The 15,882-nt window shown below is 42.5% G+C and overlaps 1 long non-coding RNA gene across 1 annotated transcript; it reads right to left on the bottom strand.

The window, feature by feature from the left end:
• Nucleotides 1–560: 560 nt before the first annotated feature.
• Nucleotides 561–13,183, bottom strand: LOC119941033. Its single transcript, XR_005455077.1, has 3 exons — nt 13,112–13,183; nt 10,286–10,381; nt 561–1,054 (listed from the first exon to the last, which is right to left on the bottom strand). It is a non-coding gene; the product is annotated as an uncharacterized LOC119941033 (long non-coding RNA).
• Nucleotides 13,184–15,882: the final 2,699 nt, after the last annotated feature.

Genomic DNA, 15,882 nt, shown 5'->3' with positions numbered 1-15,882 from the left:
ATTGAGCTCTTACTGTATGCGGAGCACTGTACTAAGTGCTTGGGAAGTACAAGTTGGCAACATATACAGACGGTCCCTACCCAACAGCAGGCTCACAGTCTAGAAGTCTAGTTATTTCTGAGCTAGATAGCCTGAGCTTCACTCTGCACAAAAACCCAGAGATAATGCATTTCATTTTAAGGAGAAAGAAAACTTTGTTTTAGCGTGTTACCAAGAAAGAGTTGAATAAGAAGAGTCAAGCAGGTGTCAGCATGTACTAAAATGTTTAATGGGTTGAAAGTTTTGGATGGCTATTTTTAAATGTTTCTGTATTATTCCCAGCAAGGCTGTTGGATGAAAAGTACTTAGGACTAAAAATATTTACACTTACAGAATTGTCTCTATTTTAGGACAAACCATCTCTCTCCTCCCCATTTTTTTTTTTTTTTCGTAAGACTAGACCATGGCTCAGATGGAGGCAGCTGAAAGTGGCTTGTCTATATTTGTGTCTTAGGGAAAATACATTGGGATTCAGTCTCTTTAAACGGCAAATCCAGAGGGGAAAAAAGTGATTTTTAAAAAAGGTTAATAGCTTTATACCGTGAATGATTGGGATGCTTAGTTTTGTACCTCCAGATGGTGAAAATACTTAGTGTTGTTCATCAAAATCATTATCATCATCGTGTTTTGTGAATAGTAACTCATTTTTCTTCCCGGTATCGATCTTAGACAGCTACTTCTGCTGGTATTATTTTTATTTTGCAAGGGGCTAAGTGATTTAGCCCTGCCCCAGCAAGACTGTTACGAATTGGGTCGGAGTTGGATGTCAAGTCTCTGACTCCGATTCCCATGTAAACCCATCAGATTTACTCTTTCCTCATGGCCTGAGTCATTGCTTCCTTTCCTCAGGAGCCCAGAGGCTTAGCGTCAGCAGTTAGCAGATGAGCGTCATCTGAAAACGGGAGTGGAACTGTTTAGGACGCGGCATGCTGGAGAAGAGGCTTGTGGGATGAGGGAGATCCCTACAAATCCCAGGGCAGTTGCGCAGAGTGAGTCAGCGATGGTCTGTTCTTGCCTGAGAAGAAAAAATTGAGAAAACGGTAACTCTGGTCTTCTGAACAGCCATTAGAATCCGAAGGAGAATTTGGGCTCTCCTTGAACTGATTTTGGGGCTGCTTTGCTCAACCCCATTGCTCTAGAGCTGAAAGGACTGACTACCCGAAGCTCAACATTATTACCCATGGCTAGTCATGTCTAAATAAGACTGTAACTCCAGGGCCCATAACTGTAAGCTCCTTGAGTTTAGATATCATGTCTACTAAATCTCTTGCACTTTCCCAAGCACTTAGTACAGTGTGCTGCACACAGGAGTTAAGTTCCTCTCCTCCTCCTCATCCCCCCTGCCGTACCTCCTTCCCCTCTCCACAGCACCTGTATATATGCTTGTGCAGATTTATTACTCTATTTTACTTGTACATATTTACTATTCTATCTATTTATGCATCTAGCTTCATTTCTATTTATTCTGGTGACTTGACACCTGTCCACATGTTTTGTTTTGTTGTCTGTCTCCCCCTTCTAGACTGTGAGCCTGTTGTTGGGTAGGGTAGAGAAGCAGCGTGGCTCAGTGGAAAGAGCCCGGGCTTTGGAGTCAGAGGTCATGGGTTCAAATCCCGGCTCCGCCAACTGTCAGCTCTGTGACTTTGGGCAAGTCACTTCACTTCTCTGAGCCTCAGTTACCTCATCTGTAAAATGGGGATGAAGACTGTGAGCCCCCCGTGGGACAACCTGATCACCTTGTATCCCCCCAGTGATTAGAACAGTGCTTTGCACATAGTAAGTGTCCTTAACAAATACCATTATTATTATTATAGGGGCCATCTCTATATGTTGCCAACTTGTACTTCCCAAGAGCTTAGTACAGTGCTCTGCACACAGTATGCGCTCAATAAATACGATTGAATGAATGAATGAGAAGTAAATACTAGAAGAAGAAGAAGAATTATAGTATTTAAGTGCTTACTACATATCAAGGAATGTACTAAGTGCTGGGATAGATACAGAGTAATCAGATCAAACATTGTCCCTGTTCCACATGGGGCTCAGAATCTAGGAAGGAGAATGGGTGTTTAAACATCATTTGCGGTTGAAGAAACTGAGGGACTGAGAAGTTAAGGGACTTGCTAACAGTGACCCAGCAGGCAAGAGTTGTAGCTGAGATTAGAACCAGGACTTCCGACTCCCAACAGGACTGTGCTCTTTCCACTACAGCACTTGCAAACAGGCAAGAGAAACAAATGGGATTACTGACAAGGAAGCAGCGTGGCTCAGTGGAAAGAGCACGGGCTTTGAAGTAAGAGGTCATGGGTTCAAATTCCGGCTCTGCCAACTGTCAGCTTTGTGAATTTGGGCAAGTCACTTCACTTCTCTGGGCCTCAGTTACCTCATCTGTAAAATGGGGATTAAGACTGTGAGCTCCCCGTGGGACAACCTGATCACCTTGTAACCTCCCCCCCCCGCCAGCGCTTAGAACAGTGCTTGGCACATAGTAAGCGCTTAATAAATGCCGTCATTATTATTACCAAAAGTCACTTCCTTCCCGGATTATTGCACACACCCTGGAAGCGGTGGGATGAAAGGAGAAAGAACTGTACCAATCTGATAGCCACTTGTAGCTTGGCTAACATTTTCCATTGTAGTGGAGTTACCATATTCCTGTCACAATGAGGATTCATAGAATCTGCCTTTTGGACCACTTGAGCTGTAAATGGGCCATGAAGATGACATTTTTTGATCATTTAAGACCTGCGTACAGTGCTCTTCCCTCCAGTACTTCGTTGATTGAATGATCGATCAGTGTGCCACGGTTAATTTGTGATACATCTGTATTTTCCCGGTACCCAAAAAGCACTTAGACCGTAAGCTCCTTAGGGCTTAGACAGGGAAGGCCCCTTGGAGGAGATGTGATTTTTAATAAGGTTTTAAAAGTGGGAAGAGTGTTGGTCTGTTGGGTATAAAGAGGGAAAGAGTTCCAGGACGTGGGCGAGGGGTCAGTGGCGAGATAGCAAGTTCGAGGTGTGGTGAGTGGGTTTGTTTGAAAGGAGCAAAGTGAGCTTGTTGGGTTGTAGAAAGAAATCAGCGAGGTAAGATACCAGGTGGCAAGATGTTTGAATAAGGAGTTTACCAACAGCACTTCATGAATCCCCCAAGCCTGGGAATGTCCCAGTCTACATGTTTCGTTTTGTTGTCTGCCTCCCCCTTCTAGACTGTGAGCCCCTTGTAGGGAACCGTCTCTATATGTTGCCGACTTGTACTTCCCAAGCGCTTAGTACAGTGCTCTGCACACAGTAAGCGCTCAATAAATACCATCGAATGAATGAATAAGGGGCCCCAGGAAGCATCAGGGAGTGTTGGGACTTAGCCACGGTGGTCTGTGCTGCAGCTGGAATTTGACTGGAAATGCCTCCGTGTTTTTATGTTCACCGTCCAACTTTTCAGCCTACCGTGCATAAAGAACCTTAAGGACTAACGGTGGGCATGTTCTTCAGGAGAGCTAAGAGCTGAAAGTTTTTTTAAAAAGCCCGTGGTTATCTTAACGCTTCAAATCGTTGGGTAATTGTAAATTTTCAGGTTATACAGGGAAAGAGGAGGAGAAGCAGCATGGCCTAGTGGATAGAGCCTGGGCCTGGAAATCAGAAGGCCCTCAGTTCTAATCCCGGCTTGGCCACTAGTCTGCTGTGAGACCTTGGGTGAGTCACTCCACTTCTCTGTGCCTTAGTGTATAAAATGAGGATTAAGACTGGGAGCCCCAGGTGGGACAGGAACTGTGTCGAATCCAATTTGCCTTTATAATAATAATATGGTATTTGTTAAGCATTTACTATGTACCGAGCACTGTTCTAACTGCTTAGTACAGTGCCTGGCACATAGTAAATGCTTAACAAATGCCATAATTAGTATTGTTAGGGAGCCTGGGTTTGCTTTTGCCTTGAACATAAGGGTTGATAATAACAATAATAATAATAATGATGGCATTTATTTAGCACTTACTATGTGCAAAGCACTGTTCTACGTGCTGGGGAATAATAATAATAATAATGATGGTATTTGTTAAGTGCTTACTATGTGCAAAGCACTGTTCTAAGCGCTGGGGAGGTTATAAGGTGGTCAGGTTGTCCCACAGGGGGCTCACAGTTTTAATCCCCATTTTACAGATGAGGGAACTGAGGCACAGAGAAGTTAAGTGACTTGCCCAAAGTCACACAGCTGACAGTTGGTGGAGCCGGGATTTGAACCCGTGACCTCTGACTCCAAAGCCTGGGCTCTTGCCACTGAGCCACGCTGCTTCTCTGATCAACAGCAGTTCAGGGCAGCACGACTCCAACTATCCAGAACAGTTTGGTAATTCTATCGCTATTTTCCACTGCACACATCTACACTATTGTCATTGTCTTGAGAATCGTGTTAATGTAATAGAGGGTGTTTAGACTGGCGGACAGGCATGTAAATATTCCTGTCAGATGGGGAAAAATTGGATACTTTCATTCACTTAAAGAGCCTAATTGTAATCCATTTTTGAGGTTCAGAAATGTGTTTATGCTGGTGTTGAAATTGCCTTTGTTTTACATATTAATTTCATGCTTATTCCAGGTATAAAGAAATGTTTTCAACAGTAAACCCGACATTTTAAAAACATCAGATTTTTGACTTGCCCGGTTTAAAAGAGGAAACTTTCAGTTTGGTTGTACGGCAAGCAGAAGGAGGGTTAAAATTCCGTAACGGTTGGTAAAAGCTGCCCTCGCCAGCTCTTAGACTGTGAACCCCAGGTGGGTTGGGGACTGTGTCTGATCTGATTTTCTTCTGTCTACCCCAGCACTTTGCACTGTGTTTTGCCCCTTGGGAAACGTAGTAAATAGCCCAACTATAAAAAGGTGTGAGGATCAGACTGTAAATAACTTTGGTTCGGTGATAGTCGTCAAGCCAGTGTTTTCATGTGGTGTAATAATTTCTGATCGTTTATTTTCTTCTAATAGAATTATCTTAATTTGGCTTCCAATTGATCTTAATGAAAATGTAGACTCTACCTGATTTTCCCCACATTAACCTTTCCCAAAAAGTATGTCCTTACTGCATATCGGTAGGTGGTACATTAAGCTAATATACAGCTCTGCATCACTCCATTCTCAAGGCCAAAAGGATGAATTTCCCCCATTTTGTAGCCTACTTTAAGGACCTCTGAATTGAAATTGAACCTCCATTCTCAAGGCCAAAAGGATGAATTTCCCCCATTTTGTAGCCTACTTTAAGGACCTCTGAATTGAAATTGAACCTCCATTCTCAAGGCCAAAAGGATGAATTTCCCCCATTTTGTGGCCTACTTTAAGAACCTCTGAATTGAAATGGAACCAGAGGGAAATTTTCACGGAAAAAGAGAGATTTTATGATCTGCTCTTTGAAAATTGATCATCTTCAATTTAATACCTCTAAGGCAAAGGAGGAACGCCGGTAGTTTGCAGTAATTCCAGGCCTGTAATCTGCATGTTTCTTGAAGAAGGGGGGAAAAGAGAGCTTAATTTTAACCCTGGTGGGAAAGAACTGGACGATGTGTTACGTAGGGCAGATCATAGAAGACCTTTTTTCTGTTAAACGAGACTGCTGCTAAATTCTTGTGGTAGGTCACAAGGGAGCACTGTTTACCCAAGATGGCTGGATTTTTGCTCTGTTGCTTTCAGGGCCACCTGCCCCCCACCCAGCCCCCCCAACCCTCCTCCCCAACCCCCCTCTCTCCCGCCATCGTACTCCCATCCAAACACTCGCTCTCTATTTCTGCCTCCACCATCCCTCTTCTCCCCAACCCTATCATTAAGTACGGTGTTTATTGTTCTTACTGTGTCCTAAGCGCTGGGGTAGAAACAAAATTGTCAGGTCGGACACGGTCCAATTCCCACACGAGGCTCACAGTCTAAGTGGTTGAGAGCGGGCAAGGATCTCAACCCATTTTTGTCGCTCTTAGAAGTTAAGTGACTTACCCAAGGTCACCCAGTGGGCCAGTGACAGAGGTGGGGCTAGAACTTTGGTCTCCTGACTCCCAGGACCTTGTTCATCCTCTGGTAATTCCTGGCTTCTGACCGTTCTCTGACACCAGCTAGGTGCCAGGACACTTAAATGTACCCTCATAGTCTCCCATTTCTTCCCCATCCCCAGCCTCCTGAGTCCTTTCAAAGGAAGACGTAGTTAGAAGTCACTGTTCTAGAAACTTTGATGTACAAAAAAAGAATACTTCAAATGCTCATTGTATCCTTCTCAGTGTTCAGCCTATAGAGCAGAAAGACATGCACTTCATCTTTCTTTTGGTTTAGCTCTGAAGTTTTAGCTATCTTCCCGACACCACTTTCCCTCAGCGGCTACCAAACCGCCCCATTTCTTCCACTTATGGTGCTGGACTTGGGGATAAATAGTACCAAAAAGTCCAAAAAAACCCCGCAATAATTCTCTTTATAGCTATGGAATTTATTAAGTACTTACTGTATCTTAAGCTTTGGGGTAAATACAAGATAGAAAGTCCCAGTCCCACGTGGAGCTCGTTATCCCCATCTCACAGGTGAAGAAATTAAGGCACAGAGAAATCAATCAACTTTCCCAAGGGCTTACAGCAGGCTATTGACAGAGCTAGGACTAGAATCTGTGTCTTATAAGTTCCAGACCCCTGCTCTCTCCACTTGGCCATGCTGCCTCTTATACCATGCATTTGTAGGCAGAAAGTTACTGTAGATAAAGGGAAATCTAGTAGGTGATTTCTACCAGTTTCAAGGTTATAATATTTCTGAGGTGGTATTGTGCTCTCCCAAGCATTTAGTACAGTGCTCTGCACATAATAAGCACTCATACCATTGATCGATCAAGGGTGGTTTTTTTGGTTTGATTTTTGTTTTGTTTTTTAATACAGCGAGCACATTTTATCCGAAGGTCTGGTTTGGAGATTGAGTTTGCTGGGCTCTAATAAGTGGGTGTGGAATCTAGTGTTGGGAATTGAAATGGAAACCTGATCAACGGTATCGATTGAACGATAACTGTTTGCAGAGTACTGTACTTAGTGCTTGGGAGAGTACAGTACTCCATGAGAATTCAGAGACAAATGTTTGTTTTCAGTAGAAAAGAACAGGCAAAAAGCGAATCCTTGATTTATCGTCTACCAAGTACCAAGGCGACTTTATATATATGTATATGTCAATGTTCCAAATATTCTAAGATGAATGGTTCAGAGGAAATTATACTCTGATTAAATGGAAGCTTTTTCTTAATATGTGACTCCTTTCTGTCCTAGCAGGAAAAAAACACCATCTTTGTTCTTCTACTATAAAGCAGTGAAAAGCATGTAAACGAAGATGCGTTGCTTTTTTTCAAAAATTTCTAACCTTCACTAAAACTTTTTAATGCAGCTGCTGAATGTGTGAACCATTTTGAGTGCTTTAGTACTCTATTAGAAATTTTCATATTTAGGATGCTAAACAAGGCTTGCTTAAGGACTACCATGTGTTGCATTCACTAGTGCTATAATTGAAAGAACAAGACATTTAATTTTCATGTTGTTTCCTTCCTCAAAATATACTGAAACCATTTTTCTGACCTACTACTTAATCAATTAAAACTGAAGAATTTGGTGAAGCAATTCACTTGGCCTTATGTTTTAAGGCAGACATTTAAGAAAACTAATCCACTCTTTCAGGGTTGAACTTGCTGAATCTGTGGAACACCAGCCCTGGGGCAAAGCGGACTGTTTTTCTTAATTTCCCAAACTGAAAGTGCAGCATGTTCTATGGAGTTCGCGAGGCTGGCAGAAAGCATAATATTAAAACAATGGAAAGGGGAGAAGAAATGGTCTTCCCCTGATGAGCTCTACACTTTAAAATACCATGTGCTTCTGCCCCTGAGAAGAAAATAGATCATTTTTTTTTACATCCCATGAAGAGTGGATTCCGTAGAAATTTACAGTGTGTGTACAAATGGAAAAGTGATTGGAGTTGTTGTCGCTTACTTAAATTGAATCTGGTGGCATATATCCCAGATATATATTTATATCACGATTCAATTTAAGTAGGCTACAACAATTACTACTATATAAATCTATAGGGTATATAGATATATATAATATATGTATGTGTATATAGGAATACATATATGTGTATACATATATGTATGTATATAAGTGTATGCACTTATATACAATATGCACTATGTATATAAGTGTATGCATATATGTATATATCTATGCATAATAATAATAAAAATGGCATTTATTAAGCACTTACTATGTGCAAAGCACTGTTCTAAGCGCTGGGGAGGTTACAAGGTGATCAGGTTGTCCCACGGGAGGCTCACAGTCTTCATCCCCATTTTACAGATGAGGGACCTGAGCACAGAGAAATTAAGTGACTTGCCCAAGGTCACACAACTGACAATTGGCAGAGCCGGGATATGAACCCATGACCTCTGACTCCAAAGCCTGTGCTCTTTCCACTGAGCCACGCTGCTTCTCTAATCTATACATATATGTATATATGTATAATATATATATATGCATGTTTATATGTGTACATTCATTACTGTGTAGATTTATTTAATGTAATATATGTTAGTGAGAGGGAGCTGTCTTTCACTTTCAAAGATAATTATCCTGACAGTGAAATTGTATCTGTGTTTGTGGATGTGGCTGAGAAAGAATGATGAGTGATTGACAATCTATACTGCATTGTGGACACTTACTGATGGTTTGTTACCCTGCTGCGGCCTTGACAGTCTTTTGGAGATTGCCTCTTGGTATCTCCAACTTCCCAAAGCCTCTGTCTAGGGAGAGCAACTTTTGCCCAATTGCTGCTTTCCAGGTTGGAGTGTCTCCTGCAATTATCTCCCGGCAGTTATCTGCTACACCTCGGTGTTTGAGATCAGGCTTCAATTTGTCTTTTTCATTTATTCTGCCTTCCTTACACATATGTATCGGGCTTCAATTTGTCTGTAAGTCATTATTTCTCCCTTCCTTACACAAAAGTGTCCCCTTTCAGCTCACAATTAGGGTGTGCTAGGGTAGCTTGCTGTTATCTGTTCTCCTCACGCATCCTTCCCTGTGAAGCTGTGTTGCTGTGAGCTTTGCCTTGGTGTTCCTCTAGCTGGCTGTTCCAAATTCTTGTCCTGCCCTTTGATGCTGAGCATGGTTTGTAGAGACCTCGGGTGAAATATGCAGGAAATCGGATGTGTCTCTACTGTAGATCCAGATCTCCTAGGTTGGACACCATCCCCACCTCACAAAATTTCACCTGGGCATGTAACTTGGAGCTCCATTATCACCAAACTCTGTCAAACTCCCAAAAGCCATCCTGCCCTTTTCAATTTTATGTTGTACTTTGGCTAAGCATCACTGGAGAGCATTTTTGGGTCAATCAATCGGTGGCATTAATTGAATGCTTACTGCACTCTACTGTAAATGCTTAGGGCATTCTAGACTGTAATCTCGTTGTGGGCAGGGAACATGTCTGCCAACTCTGTTTTATTGTACTCTCTCAAGCACTTGGTACAGTGTTCTGCGTCCAGTAAGCACTCAGTAAATACTACATGCAGAGCACTGTACTAAGCACTTAGTGGAATTCAGTAAGAGCATTCAATTCTGTATTGCCATGGAAATTTCTGATTGTGTAGTTCAAAGGAATTTGCAGGGAATCCCAATTATGAGTCCCAGTGTGAATAGCGAGTGGGTTCTTCTCTGAAGCGCCGTCCCTCAAGACCTGAGACTGTGTTTCTCGTTTCGGTTGTAGTGTCCCAGGCTCTAATTTTAGTGATTTGCACCCAGTAATGCTCAACATTATAAAATGGTTTGAAGCTCAGAAACAGCCCCGATCAGTGGTAGGATGTTAAAGCTGAAGTGATCAAGCAATGAGTTGACGGCCATCAAATGAACCACTTCTGCTGGTCGATACAAAAACCGTATAGCCCCGAAACATTACCCCAGCACGAGGGAAGATTTCAGACCCATCAATCAGTCGTATTAATTGTGTGCTTACTGTGTGCTGAACACAGTACTAAGCGCTTGGGAGAGTACACAATGTAACTGACCCAATCCCTGCCCATAGTGAGCTTGCAGTCTAGAGGATAAGCTCACCCTTGTTGCAGCCTCCTGGGACTTATTCTTTTGCTCCTTTTGAACTCTCCCAAGCACTTAGTCCAGTGTTCAGCACACAGTTAGTGCTCAAAAAATGTCACTGATTGATCTACACCACTGGTGGGGATTTTTCAAAATAAACAATTTGAAACTCACTCCGTAACACCTCTCCTTTGCAAGGCTAAGCTGTTTTTCTTTGGCTCATATTCTGTATCTCAATTTCTTGCCATCACCATCTTGATTCTGGCTTCCCTAAGGGAAACAATTGGAAAGCAGAAGAGAATGTTTAAATGCAGTCAACTAAAAATGGCTTAATTCTTCTTGATAGATGCTGGCGAGATAAAATGATAACCAGTTTAAAAGAAAAATTTAAGATATATGATTTCAGGCAGTCATTGCCAAGTGCACTGCTGTGCGCATATGCAAATATGAGAAATTTAATATTTTATAGAAATGCATAGCTCCCAAAATGAAACCTGCCAACTTGTTTCTATGGTAACCACTATAGAAATGTGTCTAGCCAATGTGGATCTTCCCGCATTTTTTGTGTGAGAGTTTCAGGGAGTTCATTAAATTTGCTTTCCAATCTTCCATTTCCTTTCTTCCATCTATGATCCAGTGTCAGCGTAACTTTATATTTAGCCAATACAGCAGCTGGAGGCAAAGAGCTCTCGAGATAAGCCAGTAAGCTGGCAAAAATAAATAGATAGGCAAGAGACAGCACACAGCCCAAAAGCAGGGAACTTCTGAGGAGTCTTTTTTCGGTTTGACTGGAGAGCTAAGCTAATAGTTGATGAATCACAATTTCCATCAAAGGGTGCCCATTGGGTTGGCACTAAGTGCTTAGTACAGTGCAAGTGCTTAGTACAGTGCTCCGCACACAGTAAGCGCTCAATAAATACAATTGAATGAATGAATGAACTTGGGGTGCCGAGAATTAATTGGAGAAGGAATCAATTCAGGCTCGCTGAATCCCATACATTCCCCAGATCCACCACTAATGTTGGTTCTGGTGTGTGAAAATGTGTGTTAAGGAGTAAAGCTGTAAACTCCTTATGGGCAGGGACCATATCTTCCAGTCCTGTTATATTGTACTCCCAAGTGCTTTTCCCCCCAGTAAGCTCTCAACTAATTGACCGATCGATTGAAAAGCTATTCGTTGCTACAGATGTTCCCCTTGTGTCTTGGACTCCAGGAGACATTTGTCCTGGGAGACTCTCACAGGCTAAACTGCCCTGCTGCCCCTTACAATTTTCAGCCCTAAGTGGCTCCCCAGCTTACTTAGCCCCTGAGGACGTTTGGGGAAGACTTTTTTGAGTTTCTCATTCTTATTAATGTTGATAAGGTTTTTGGCAAGGCTGCGGGATTGATCCATTCGCAGACCATAAGGCTGTGGAAAATGGGAGTAAAGTCAAGCAGCTGAAGTGACAAGGTCAAATCACTTGGATTTGCATCCTTTATTCACTCTTCCCTAAGCCTCACAGCACTTATGTGCATATCCATTACTTATTATTTATTCCTATTGATAGCTGTCTCCTACCCTGGACTGTAAATTCATTCTTGGCAGGGAACATGTCGGCCAACTCTGTTATATTGCACTCTCTTAAGTGTTTAGTACAGTGTTATGCACACAATGAGCTCAACAAATACCACTGACTGATTGAAAGCATCATCACTGACAGAATCATATAGAAGAAAAGGTGTAATCCCTGCTCCCAAAGAGCTTACAGTCTAATAGAGGCAGAAGCCAGGTGTCAGAAAATGAGAATGCCCTGTTTCTTTTTTGTTTGTTTGTTTTTTCTTTGTTTGTTTTATAATGAGCCTCTGTGAAGAGAAGGGAAAGCAACATTTACGATTCACTGTGCAGGGACCTTTTCTTGGCCTTTCACAAAGACAGTGAGACACCAACTCCAGAAAAGAAAACATGTCCTCATTTTGGAAAGGACTGTTCACCAGTCTCATCAGTCGTCCTAACAGGCACGATAAAATTTTTTCCATAACCTGAAGGACAGACATAAGACCATGGGGAATTAACTCTGTCTCACTCTTCTGGGAAACCAAAGAAGACTTCATGAAGGAAGTAGGCATAACTTGGATAAACAAAAGGAAAAAGGGTGAAAGGGAGAGCCTTCTAGACCTAGAATAAGACCTGGAAGTTCTCAGGCAGGGGATTGGGGCCGGCTGGAATATTGCCTCCTTCCAACAACATCTACCTTATTGTTCATCTGCCCATCACATCATGAATAATCAGTCAATCGGTGGTATTTGAGTGCCTACCTTGGTCAGGGTACTGATCTAAGCACTTGGGAGAGTACAGTACAATAGAGATGATTGATGTAGTCCCTGTCCTAGGGTCTTACAGTATAGTGGGAAAATGTGAGAGGATGAAGCTAAGACGATTTTACTCTTTGCTAACTCTAGCAGAAGATTCAGTTGGGGAGGAAGGTGATAATCTTGGCTAAAACGATGATAACGTTGGTTTCAGTGATCTCCAGGGCCATAGTTAATCTAGAGCTGACTCTCTTATCAATCTTTCCTTACCCATATTTGGACAGGAAAGACTTGGAGGAGGTGGGACATTGAGAATCAACTCCAATATTATACAATAAGGGGAAAGGTAATAATGATGATGATGATGGTATTTGTTAAGCGCTTACTATGTGCCAAGCACTGTTCAAAGTACTGAGGTGGAGACAAGGTAAATACGTTGCCCACATGGGGCTCAAAGTCTTAATCCCCATTTTACAGATGAGGTAACTGAGGCACAGAGAAGTTAGGTGGCTTGCCCAAGGTCACACAGCAGACAAGTGGTGGAGGCAGGTACTGAATCTGTCGGCCAGCTTCCTCCCGTTCAGGAAAGAATAAAGCTTGGCTTTCACGAAAATAGTTTTCATATTAGAACAGTGCTTTGCACATAGTAAGCGCTTAACAAATGCCATCATCATCATCATCATCATATCAAAGGACTTCTCAAATACTGACCAGTTAAGTGAAAATGGAGAAAGGCTGAGCTAGCCATCCTTTCTTTTAGGACACATGGCAATTGACAGGAGGGCGGAAGCAGAAGCCGTTTGAAAGTCCCTTAGGGTCAGTTCTAATAGCAAGTGGTATTTTCTGACTCCCCATGACAACTGATATATCAAGTTGCATTCTGGTTTGTTGTTGCATTCGAAATACTAGAATATGGATAGACCGAAGATGAGAATTCACAGCCTTGGGACCTGTGACGTGTAACATTGAGGGGTTGCCATGGCAACTCATCTGTGGGGTCCTTCTGGAATCTGTTGGATTAACTTCTAGACTAAGGATCCTGATTGAAATGAGATTGGGGGAGAAAGGGAGGAAGAATTCCAATTGGCTTATCCCGACTTGATTGTGTTTGAGCTATAGTGTAGCCAGAAGAAGACGAAGAAACCAGTGTGGGAATCTGTAAATTCTGGAGTGTCTTGGCAAAGAGACTGTTTGTCAGAAAGAGACTGCTTGGAAGGAGAATTCTGAGAATTAGGCAGCAGCCAGCATGTCTTGGAGTAAACATAAAAACAGTCTACTTTCTCCTGTAATCATTTAGTTTCTGTATGAAGGGCGTGTGCATTCTGATTGACACTGGTTTCAGTTTCTTTGTAAATACATCCTCCCTGATGCTCTTGAGTGAGGATGGGATTTTGAAATGTCCAAAGTAACGTGCAGTTTGAAAAACAAGACTATCAAAGTGGAGCATTCTCTCAGATTGGCTTTACCAGGACACCTCTCTCCAGGCATACCGTGGGGTAGAATTCAGAAAGCTCTTGGCTTGGCTGAAGGGTGGTGAAAAAGTGAGCATGTACCAATGGTAACTTACTTGGAGATGCCAAATGATGAGACCTTACCATTGTCTGAGCATCCCAGGGTGCGGTGTTCTCTGACACCTAATATTCTTTGAGTTTGAGCCCCAGGACGGACAGGGATGGGGTCCAGTCTGATTTCCGGTATCTGCCCCAGTGCTTATTAATGTGCTGTCACAGAATAGACCTTCAGAAAATACCATAGCTAACTGCTTTTTTCCCACCTTGTATTTCCCCGTCTTGATTTTCCAGATGAGACATATATTCCCCTGTAGCCGTTATCCCATTTCATTTAGTTACATTGGTTCTGACTGCTCTCCCCACTTGCTACGCCAACATTGTTATTCATCAGTAAATGCTTAATGATTTTCTCACTATTTTCTCAGTATTGCTACCTAGCACCCAGGAAATCTTTGGTGACAACCCTCTGGGAAATATATGTGACAGACTGTCAAGTTTCCTAGACTTTGTTTGACCCATTCCATTTTGGTGTTAAATCGGTTTGCAAGGTTCCTGTCTAAAGGGTTTTTTTTTTAACAAAATTCTACAATTTTCACCAATGTTGCTCTTTTCTTTTTAAAGCAAAGTGACTCTCCAACCCGAAAGTCAAAATCAATTCACCGGATCGATGCCTTTATCAATTATTGTGTTGTTGCTTTGTTTCAAGTCTTTTTGGGGTAGCAGGGAGAAGTAGGAAGAAGAACAATATTTTGTTTTCAGGTTTCCAAGCGTAGTTGTGAAGAGCTAAGGGAAAGTGTGTTCAGGATTCTTTTGGTTCCGTGTTAGGAAGTTGAAATGGTCAAGTGACCCACAGTTATCGCTATTATTTATTTAATGGTATTCGTTAAGCCCTTACTGTGCGCCGTACACGGTACTAAGTGTTGGGATTGATACAAGCAAATCAGGTTGTCCACAGTTCCTGCCCCACATATGGCTGACAGTCTTAATCGCCATTTTGCAGATGAGGTAACTGAGGTACAGAGAAGTTAAGTTTCTTGCCCATGGTCACACAGCAGATAAGTGGTGGAAGCTGAAATTAGAACCCAGGTCCCCTGATTCCCGGGCCCGAGGTCTTTCCGTTAGGCCACGCTGCTTCTCACCGTTGTGAGGATCCGTTAAATGATAGCTATGATGTGGCTTGGAATTTTGGTTGTGTGATTTTTGTTGTTCCTGAAAGTAAAGCTTTACGGAAACTAAATCTGTGAAGTAGTGTGGTCTAGCGGAAAGAGCACGAGCCTGGGAGTTGGAAGACCTCGGTTCTAATCCCAGCAATGCAACCTGTCTGTGGGATGACCCTGGACAAGTCATTTAACAGCTCCGTGCCTCCGTTTCCTCATCTGTAAAAACGGGGATTCAACACCTGTTCTCCTTCCTCCTTGAACTGAGAGCCCCATGTGGGATAGAGTCCACATCCAACCCAATAATCTTGTATCTGCCCTAGTGTTCAGTACAGTGCTTAGCACATAGTGCTTGAAAATGCCTTGTTATTATTATTGTTATCCAGTGAGTATGTTCTGGTTTTCTGTCAGTTTGTGTGAATCAGACTGAATCCAGGAGCCTATCCCTGGTGTGTCTGGGTTCTGACTTTAGTTCGCGTAAGCGAATTGTTCCAGCCCGTATTTTGTGAAGTGTTTTCTTCAGCAATTTCCTAATTTCTCCCGTGACGTTGCAGTCTGTTTCTTCAGAAGATTGAATGGCCTGAAAGAAACCATTGTTTCTGCAAGAGTGCAAGCTAGAGACCAGTTGTTCATTGGCTGGCAAAGGTTAAGACATGTGGGGGGTTTCACAGCCTCCAACAGTGTGGGGGTGAGCGGAGAGCCATGTCAAAAGCACACTCTTTGGCTTTATCAAGGATTCTGAGCTTTTATTCCTTGACATGAAAGGGCCCTACTATTTCATCCAAGACTGGAGTCCATTATGATCGAGAGAAAT

Source organism: Tachyglossus aculeatus, chromosome 19 (assembly GCF_015852505.1).
Source record: "Tachyglossus aculeatus isolate mTacAcu1 chromosome 19, mTacAcu1.pri, whole genome shotgun sequence".
Classification (NCBI taxonomy): Eukaryota; Metazoa; Chordata; class Mammalia; order Monotremata; family Tachyglossidae; genus Tachyglossus; species Tachyglossus aculeatus.
The sequence above is the reverse complement of the archived record's forward strand: the minus strand, read 5'-3'. Positions and strand labels throughout refer to the sequence as shown.